Source organism: Camelus dromedarius, chromosome 23 (genome assembly GCF_036321535.1).
Source record: "Camelus dromedarius isolate mCamDro1 chromosome 23, mCamDro1.pat, whole genome shotgun sequence".
NCBI classification, from domain to species: domain Eukaryota; kingdom Metazoa; phylum Chordata; class Mammalia; order Artiodactyla; family Camelidae; genus Camelus; species Camelus dromedarius.
This window is the reverse complement of record NC_087458.1, coordinates 28,945,652-28,954,830: the sequence shown is the minus strand read 5'-3', so window position 1 is coordinate 28,954,830 and position 9,179 is coordinate 28,945,652. Positions and strand designations below refer to the sequence as shown.

General features: G+C 49.1%; 1 pseudogene; it reads left to right on the top strand.

Annotated features, from left to right (window-relative positions):
• Positions 1-344: 344 nt before the first annotated feature.
• LOC135318949 (lamin-B1-like) lies at positions 345-4,779 on the top strand (annotated as a pseudogene).
• The last annotated feature ends 4,400 nt before the right edge of the window (positions 4,780-9,179 follow it).

The following is a 9,179-nucleotide window of genomic DNA, read 5'->3' as shown; positions in this document are numbered from 1 at the left end:
AGCAGTTAGTTAGGAAATGAAAATTAAAACTACAATGAGACACCATTAGTAGAGACGATAAAATTTAAAAGACCCTATCAAGTGCTGTTAAGGATGTGGAGCAGCTGGAACTCTCTTATGTTGCTGGTGCAGATGTACAATGACACCATTTTTTTGAACCTCACTTAGGTAGTTTCTTAAAAATTAAACTTAGAATCTGTATAAACATATAAACTGTATAGCCCAGTCACTCCACTCTTTGGCATTTATCTAAGGCAAAAGAAAACATATGTTCATAGAAAAACATTAACACAAAGAAGCATAGTGGCTTTATTTGTAATAACCCCAAATTGGAAGCAATCCAAATGTCCATTGACAGGTAAGTGCACAAATTCTGATATAGAATATTATTCAGCAATATAAAAGGAATACATTATAGGCTACAACAAGGATTGCTTTCAGAAAAATTACATCAAGTGAAAGAAACCAAGCAAAAAGAGTATATGGTGTGTAATTCCATTTATTTTTAGGAAATGTAAACCAGTGCAACAAAAAAACAGCTCAGTGATTGCCAGGGATGAGGTGGTGGGGAAAGGAGGGGTGGACTGGAACAGAGCATGAGGAAACTGCTAGGACCAATACGTGTGTTCATTATCTTGATTGTGGTGACGGTTTTACGAGTGTATTCAAAATCTGTCAAACTGTACCCTTTCAATATGTGCATTGTTAAATATCAATTATATCTCAATAAATTATTTTAAAATATAAATAAAGCATAGGGAGAAGTAGTAACTGACTACCAAGGCAGATGAAGGCACAAGCCATAAAAATGCAGAGAATTCCAACAAAATTGAGCAAATTCTCCTCAAAATACCAGAAAGTTTCAGGGCTTGGATGTCCCAGGGATGTGGGAAGGTATAAAAGAAAGACATTGGATGAAAAGGTTTGCAAACCAGCAGGTCACTTTCCCTGTTCCCCAGTTAGACACTGACACACTCCCCACCCCGCTCTGCCCTCTGCTGCTTTACCGCTGGCTACTCCCACCGCTCTGCTCCTGGCGTGCTGGCAGTCAGGCTCGTCCCCAGCTCGCTATTGGTATATTCGTCTTCAGGGAGAGGAAGGGCCCCCCTGAGAGATACACATGGAATTCACGTGTCATGTGACGCCTCCCGCAGTGCAGCCCTCATGGGGTAAACAACCTGCCCCTGGAAGTCAGCTTTCTCTTCACTGTCTCTTTAACACAAATAGATGAGGGCTTCCCAAGCTTGTAAGGAAACCTACCAATATGAAAGAGACAGCCAAAAGAAAGAGAGAGGAGAGGTGGGGAAGGGAGGAGGGGGAGCGAGGAAGATTAAACCAGAAAAAAAAAATGGAGACAAGACAGAAAACAAAACACAACCTTAAAAAAACGGTCACTCATGTATTTAGAGAAATAACAGAAGACACTATAGCCATAAATGAAGAATACTTGGCATACGAAAGAGCAATCACAGATTAAGAAATGATGCTCCGAGCTCTGGGACACCAAACTCAGCTCACGCTCCAGCTTTTTGAGGATTTCATCCTTTGCCAACTTGGGTGGAGGATGAGTGTGCAAGGTAACTGAAGGGCCACCACGCAGGGTGTTCCGTTTCTGCCCAGCCACAGGGCATTGGGATCCTGACCTGCTCTGGGTGCACGGCTTGGGGAACCAAGGGAATGAGTCCCCAGGGAAGGGGGCCTTAGTAAAATTGACACAGAAGAGCACAATGGGCCAGAAGGGCACCAGCACAGGACAGCTGTTTGTCCCACAAAGGAGCACAGACCTTTGACAGCAGGTCGCGGCCCTGAAACGTGACTGGGGCACTTGGCTGTTGAAAGGCTGTCCCCAAGCAGGCACAGCTCCCGCTGAGCTTTCTCCACACAGCATCCCCGCATCTGTCTCCCAGGCTCGCCTCTGCAGTCCGCCCACCCCCAGAGCCCCTCTCCCCGCAGAGGCAGCAGCATCCTGCTTCCTTTGGGCGCCCCTCCCACAGAAGGACGCTTGGGGGCAGTCGTATGACGCTGCATACACTTCATCCTCTGGGAGGCTGGTGCTCAGGCTCCTGCTCACCAGGAGGATGAAGCCTTTATCTGGGGGCTCCAGGACGCTCTGTGACAACTCCGAGTCTAATCCCCAAACAAGACCGCAGGTGACGATGCTGGAACTCAGCCGCTGCGGTCTAGCCCCGCCAGCCTGCACTCATTCACGTCACTCACTGGGGTGGATCGGAAAGGCTGGACAGCCCCGCTGGCAGGACTCATAAATCACAGGCCCTGCTCGGGCTCAGTGAGTGGGAAGGGAGAGCAAATCGAGAGATGCGCCGATTTAAGTAAATTTAGAGAAACACACCAGCACACAACTTGATTTCCTTGTCATGCTCCCTTTCATTCCCTTAACAGCCCTGCCGCACTTGCGGGAACACTTCCTCTCCATGGAGACGTGTACAGATTCTATGTGATAAAATCATTAGGTCTTAAGCAAATCAAAAGAGGGGCATAAAACAGACCGAAAGTGATGTTGGGGAGCGCGGCGCCGCGATCCGCGCCCTCCGCGCCGCTCCCCCCGCCTGCGGCCCCGCGCCGCCAGAGAGGAAGCCAAGTGCTGCGGGCGGGAGACTGCGCGGCGGCGGCCGCGGACTCTGCTCGGCCCTCCGGGCCACCTTCACCCCGTACTTTCCGAGCGTGTGTGTGCGTGCGTGTGTGAGTGTGTGCGTGCTTTCTTACAAAGGGCGTTTTACGATTGATTCGTAGTCCGCCCCCTTGGTCCTTTGTGCTGTAACCCCTCTCCCGCCACCCCAGATGCTTCGCCCTTCCTCCCCACGCCGGCCTCTCCGCGAGTGCGGGTCGCCGGTCGTGCCGTCCGTTCCGCTTCGTCCCCACCGCGTCCCGGCGCTGCCCTGGCCTCCGCGCTCCACTTTCCGCGCCGCTCGCCGTGGCGACCGCGCCCCCCGTGCCGCCGCGGACGGGCATCCCCGCCTGTGGCCCCGCCACGCCGCTGAGCCCCGCGCGGCTGTCGCGGCTGCAGAAGGAGGAGCCGCGCGAGCTCAGCGACCGGCTGGCCGCGTGACGGACAAGGTGCGCAGCCCGGAGCCGGAGGCCGGCGCGCTACCGCAGCAGTGACGGGGCGTGAGGAGGCGCGCGGCCCCGAGCTCACCGGCCTCCAGGCGCCCTGCGAGACCGAGCTGGCTGACGCGGGAAGCGCCAGGCTGCAGATCGAGCTGCGCAAGTTCAAGGCCGAGCAAGACCAACTGCTGCTCCATTATGCTAAGAAAGAATCTTATCTTAATGGAGCCCAAATCAAGCCTCGAGAATACGAAGCAGCTCTGAATTCAAAAGATGAAGCTCCGGCTACTGCGCTTGGTGATTTAAAAAAAAAAAAAGTTTAGAGAGCGATTTGGAGGATCTGAAGGATCAGATTGCCCAGATGGAAGCCTCTTTAGCTGCTGCTAAAAAACAGCAGATGAAACTTTACTTAAAGTGTATTTGGAGAATCGCTGTCAGAGCCTTACTGAGGACTTGGAGTTTCGTAAAAACATGTATGAGGAGGAGATAAATGAGACCAGAAGGAAGCACGAAACTCGCTTGGTAGAGGTGGGTTCTGGGCGTCAGACTGAGTACGAGTACAAGCTGGCTCAAGCCCTCATGAGATGAGAGAGCAGCACGATGCCCAGGGGAAGCTGTAAGGGGAAGAGCTGGAGCCGACTTACCACGCCCACCTTGAGATGCCCGACTATCGTCAGAGAGGAAGTCCTCCACTGTCTGCAGTGCCAGGGAAGAGCTGATGGAAAGTCATATGAGAATTGAGAGCTTCTCATCTCAGCTTTCTAATCTACAGAGAGTCTAGAGAGTGTTTGGAGAGAATTCAAGAGTTGGAGGACTTGCTTGCTAAAGAGAGAGACAACCCTCGCCGCGTGCTGTCTGACAGATAGAGATGGCAGAGACGCAGGATCAGAAGCAGCAGCAACTGAACGATTATGAACAGCTTCTTGATGTGAAGTTAGCCCTGGACGTGGAAATCAGTGCTTATAGGAAACTCTTAGAAGGCGAAGAAGAGAGACTGAAACTCCCTCCTAGCCCTTCTTTGCGCTTTACAGTATCACGCTCGTCCTGCAGTCGCAGTGCGCGCACAACTAGAGGAAAGCAGCAGAGAGCGGACGTGGAGGGGTCCGAGGGCAGTAGTCCTGTCAGCGTCTCTCCTTCCGCTTCGGCCACTGGGAATGTCTGCATTGAAGAGATGGGAAGTTCATCCGCTTGAAGAACACTTCCAAACAGGATCAACCAGTGGGAGGCTGGGAGATGATCAGAAAAATTGGAGACACATCAGTCAGTTACAAATATACCTCAAGATACGTGCTGAAGGCCCGCCAGACTGTTACAATCCGGGCTGCAAACGCCGGTGTCACAGCCAGTCCTCCCACCGACCTCATCTGGAAGAACCAGAACTCGGGGCACTGGCGAGGACGTGAAGGTTATATTGAAAACTTCTCAGGGAGAGGAGGTTGCTCAAAGAAGTGCAGTCTTCAAAACAAGCATACCTGAAGAGGAGGAGGACTGGCTGTGGAGGAAGAGCTTTTCCACCCCTCAGGGAGCCCGAGAGGTGCCCACGGAAGCTGTGCGATTACGGAACTTCTCAAGTCCGCTGTCTTCCTCAGAATAAAGACGTGTGGGAATCCTTCCCACATGCGGTGCAGAGCCCTCTCCAACGCGCAGAATAGTTTTCTGTTTCCTTTATGTGAATTTTTAAGCTGCGAATCTGATGGCGTTAATTTCCTTTTTTGACACTGAAAGTTTTGTAAAAGAAATCCGTACACTTTGTTGCAAGATGAGAATTATAGACACTGAACTGTGTACTTACTGTTTGGAAATTTTCCCTCAAGCTTTTTGACATTTTTTTAGTTTTTTTTTTTTTTTTTTTTTTTAAGTTCTTACGAGAAGGGGAAGGGAGGGTAAATAAACCACTGTGTGTCTGGGTATCATTTGCAGGTTTCTCCGTCTAGGTTAGCAATCTGCTCTTGATTATTCTCTGCTATGTACAACGGGGCTGTGAGGGAGGGGAGAGGCATTTTTCAATATATTAAACTTTTTTACTGAATTTTTTTGTAATAAACAATCAAAGCTACACTTTTTTTTTTTAATAGAAAAGAGAAAATTTGTAAGAAGGTACTATGAACCTAATCATGTAAGCACTCTGGATGAAGGCTTCCACAAAACTTTGCTTTATGGCTACTTCTCTTCATTCCTGAGGGGGCCTGGGGAGAGGAATGAGGGCGGAGGGGAGGGTAGCTCCTAAAATGCATTAGCTGTGTTTTTAAGATAGCATAACTTGCTTAAATTTCTTGCATGACATTAACAAATAAAAAGCTGTTTTAATATTAATCGACTGTCTTTTTAAAACTTTAAACATATTTTGAGGGGAGAAAAGTATTGTTTCAGTTTTACCTTTGAGAAACATAATTTGGCTTCTTGTTTGAACTAGATTTTTCTTTAAAGCTCTGGCAGTGAGGAAGATAAACACAAACTTTTTTGGGGTGTTGCCCTGTTAAGTACTCTGTTGTCATTAATAATTGCACTAATAACAGTAATAAAAAGCAATTATAATAGCTAATGTTTTGAAGCCAGACATCGTGCTCAGTGGTTTATAGTTTTTAGCTTATTGACAATAAGACCTTTCAAAATCTCCAAGTAGGAGCGCCACTTGGGAACATAGCGGGAGAAGGCACTGGGAAAGCACTCCTTCTAAAGAAAAAAATAGAGGTAATATTTCTAGAATCTGGTTTTACTATCTTTTAAAATATGGAAGAGAAAAATTCTTCTTTTAGAAGAGTAAGGCATGAGTGACAGAAAATACAGGGAAGTTTGCGCTGAGTGGCGTAGTTACGTACGGTGATAATGAGGGTGTCATTTGTTAGGTGTTTGGAGAATTTTTATCTTGTGATTGCTTTAGCTGAGAGAGTTCATCTTGTAGAAGGCAGAATATTCAAACCATCCCTAGAATAAACTGATGATAACAGTTCAGAAGCGAAAAAAAAAACAAAACAGACTGAAACTGCAGCCTGGGTACGTCCCGCAGCACTCCTCACTGGAGTTTGGGCTTCTTCCTTCTTTATATCTGTGTTTCCCTCACTAGAGGATTTTAATTGATGGAAACAATACCCATGGAAGGATTGTGAGAACCTCAGGACTGGAACACTAATAAACAGACAACATGCGTACAAATGGCAAGTTCAAGAAAGGCAGTCCGGGTAATCAACGAGCAAAAGTTCAAAGGAAGCCGAGTGATGTAAGATGTATGCGTGTGACCCACGCGTGCGGCATTTGAGATGGACTTTCACGAACAAGGGGTGGCCGGCAGAGTCTGCAGGAACAGCTACAAAGTCCCCCAGCCCAGCCCCGGGTGGGGGTCCTTGGAAACCCCAGCAGAGGGGGGATTGCCACAGGGCTGAGACCCACAGGCTTGCTTGCAAACAAAATGACCCCACGCCTGCTCTGCCATTTCTGAGTGGCAGCTATCCCACGTGAAGTCACTCCATCCCCGACCATTGTGCACTCCACGTGATTCCAAGCTGAGGACCCCACCTCAGAGGGGCAAAGCCAGTTTTGTGAAAGAGAAACTGGGATCCAACCGGAGCTTGCTGTAGGTTCCTTCATTGTTCTGATGAAAACGTCTTCAGATCCATGCCCACCTGGCAGCCCAGAAGGAAAGAATGTATGAATGTGTGTTGCACGTGTGAGAGTGTATGAGGGTGTACGTGTGTGCACAAAGACACATGGCCACGGGCTCCAGATGGTTACAAAAAGTCCTCTGTACTGAAGAATTTCAGACTGGTTGGACGATTCATTTAGGGGAATTGCTGAGAGCACACGAAGGAAGGGAATATGTGCACATGTATGCTACCCAAGGTTCACCAGCTGGCACCCCCGGCTGGGGAAGTTCACTGCTTTCAGGTTTCACTGAAAAGGAGACGCTGAAGGGAGGGTATAGCTCAGTGGTAGAGTGAGTGCTTAGCAGGCACAAGGTCCTGGGTTCAATTCCCAGTACCTCCATTAGAGAAAAAAATTCTACAAAGGAGATGCTGAAAATCGAATCCACGTACTGAGTGCCATCAGACAGATGTTGGAGAGAACACAGGAGCCAGAGAAACATCCCAGTTCAGGAAGAGGAAACCTTCACAGGAGTCAGGGAAGTTTTTTATTTCCTCTGCCCTCTTCCCTCTGCAACTCTGTGCTCTCCCTGGTCGGGGGGGGGGGGGTCCACCTGCCTTCCCGGGCATCCAGGCTCCCTGTGGTGACAGTGGCCGTAACGCACCAGTATCTCTGGTTGCCTGGGCTTCTCCTGCATTAATTGTATTTCTTTGGGTGGATGATGACCAACTCTTGGGCCACCTCAGGGATGCAGACAGCCCAAGAATTAGGCACCGTCAGGACAATGAGAGGTTAGAGTCCTCCCAGCATGGAGCGGTCCTGCACCTGTGGGCTGGACCCACCCCATGCGGGGCTTCCATTGCCCACACACATGAGCACATGAGTACAAACATACCCTCACACCGCCATACACACTCACATACACACAAACACACGTACTCACATATACACTCACATGCGTATACTCACACACCTTCAACAGCACCATACACACACAAAAACACACACATACACATGTCACACACAGTCACACACTCACCCCATCTCACACACATGCTTGCATACCTACTCACATTTACACATACACACTTACAGTTACCTGCCTACATTTACACAAACATACACGCACACTCACACACACCCTGGTTTCAGGTGAGACCCCCCAGCCCCACACCACCCCATGCTACAGACCCATGACCCCAGGTCCCCTGCTGGCTGGATTATCAGGTGACTCTGAGCCCTGTTTCGGGAGACTCAGGCCAGCTCAGGGGCAGCTGCCCCACTGTTCCTGCCCTGCAGTGCCCGCCCGCTGGCTGGAGGCCCTGCAGGAAGGGACCAGGCTGCTGCACTGCCTAGGATCACACTTCCACTTCTCTGTCTTCTCACCACGGCTTCCTTCCCATAGTGTTGAGGTCCACAGAGTCTTTTTTTGGCCTCTTATTTCCCTCAGGACCAACAGAACTTCCAAACAAGTTGTGTGCAGCCCACGTGGTCCCACTTGGGAACCACTAGTCACTCCTTTGATCAGAACTGATGGAGGCAGGATTTCTCCAGCCTGGGATAGCGGGGCTTCCTGAACATCCTGGCTCATCCACGATGAGCCAGATCCAAAGCTGTCCCACCCTTGTGACAAGCTCTCGTCTGAACGGCATGTCACCATGAGATGCAGCAAGGAACATTTCCATACTATCTCTCTGAATGCCAGGCCAGCCAGGGTTTGGGCTTCTGTGAATCCATAATCACCTAAAATTAAATTGTTTATGATCAAAACACTATCCTCACAAGGCTGATTGGAATACCAAGAGGTGATTTTTGCCAACCTTCTTTCTCACTAAATAGCCATCCCATGTTTGCAAACATCTCAGACGTTGGGTATCCACAGCATCGTACGTAAATGCCTTAATCGGACTGTACGTTCTGTTTCCTCATCCAGGAAAGAGTTCCAAGACCCCACCCTCTGCACACTGGTGGGCTCAGGTCTGTCCACTGATGACCATCTACACTCACTCTCCTGGTGCCCAGCCAGCCTCTGGGCTTGAGACAGCTGCCCTCAGGTGTCTCTAGACTGACCCTCTCCCCCAAACCTTAGAACCCAGTACCCAGCAGTCTGCTCAGAATCTCCAGGATGTGGAACACGCCCTCTCACAGGCCATGTCAAAGATCAAACTCACAATTCCCACCCACCTCTTGGCAAGGACTGGGTCAGCTGCTAGAAACCATCTCCACATAATACAGGCTTAAGCAAAAGAAAAATTTATCTTTTTTTTTCTCCCTTCCTTTTTTGCCAAGTCAGGTGATTTATTTACATTTCTTTAATTTAAGGTTTTACAGACAAGGTACAAAAGTAGTCTCTATATGGCCTTCCCCCAAGTTTCCCTGCCGTCAGCATCTTACATAACCCCAGGGCAGTTATCAAAATCCAGAAACCGGTTTTGGTAAAACACTGTTAAACTGTTAACCAAACGCTAGGCTTTACCCAGATTTCAGGCACTTCCCCATCAATGCCCTTTTTCCTTCCAGGACCCCAGGTTGCGTGT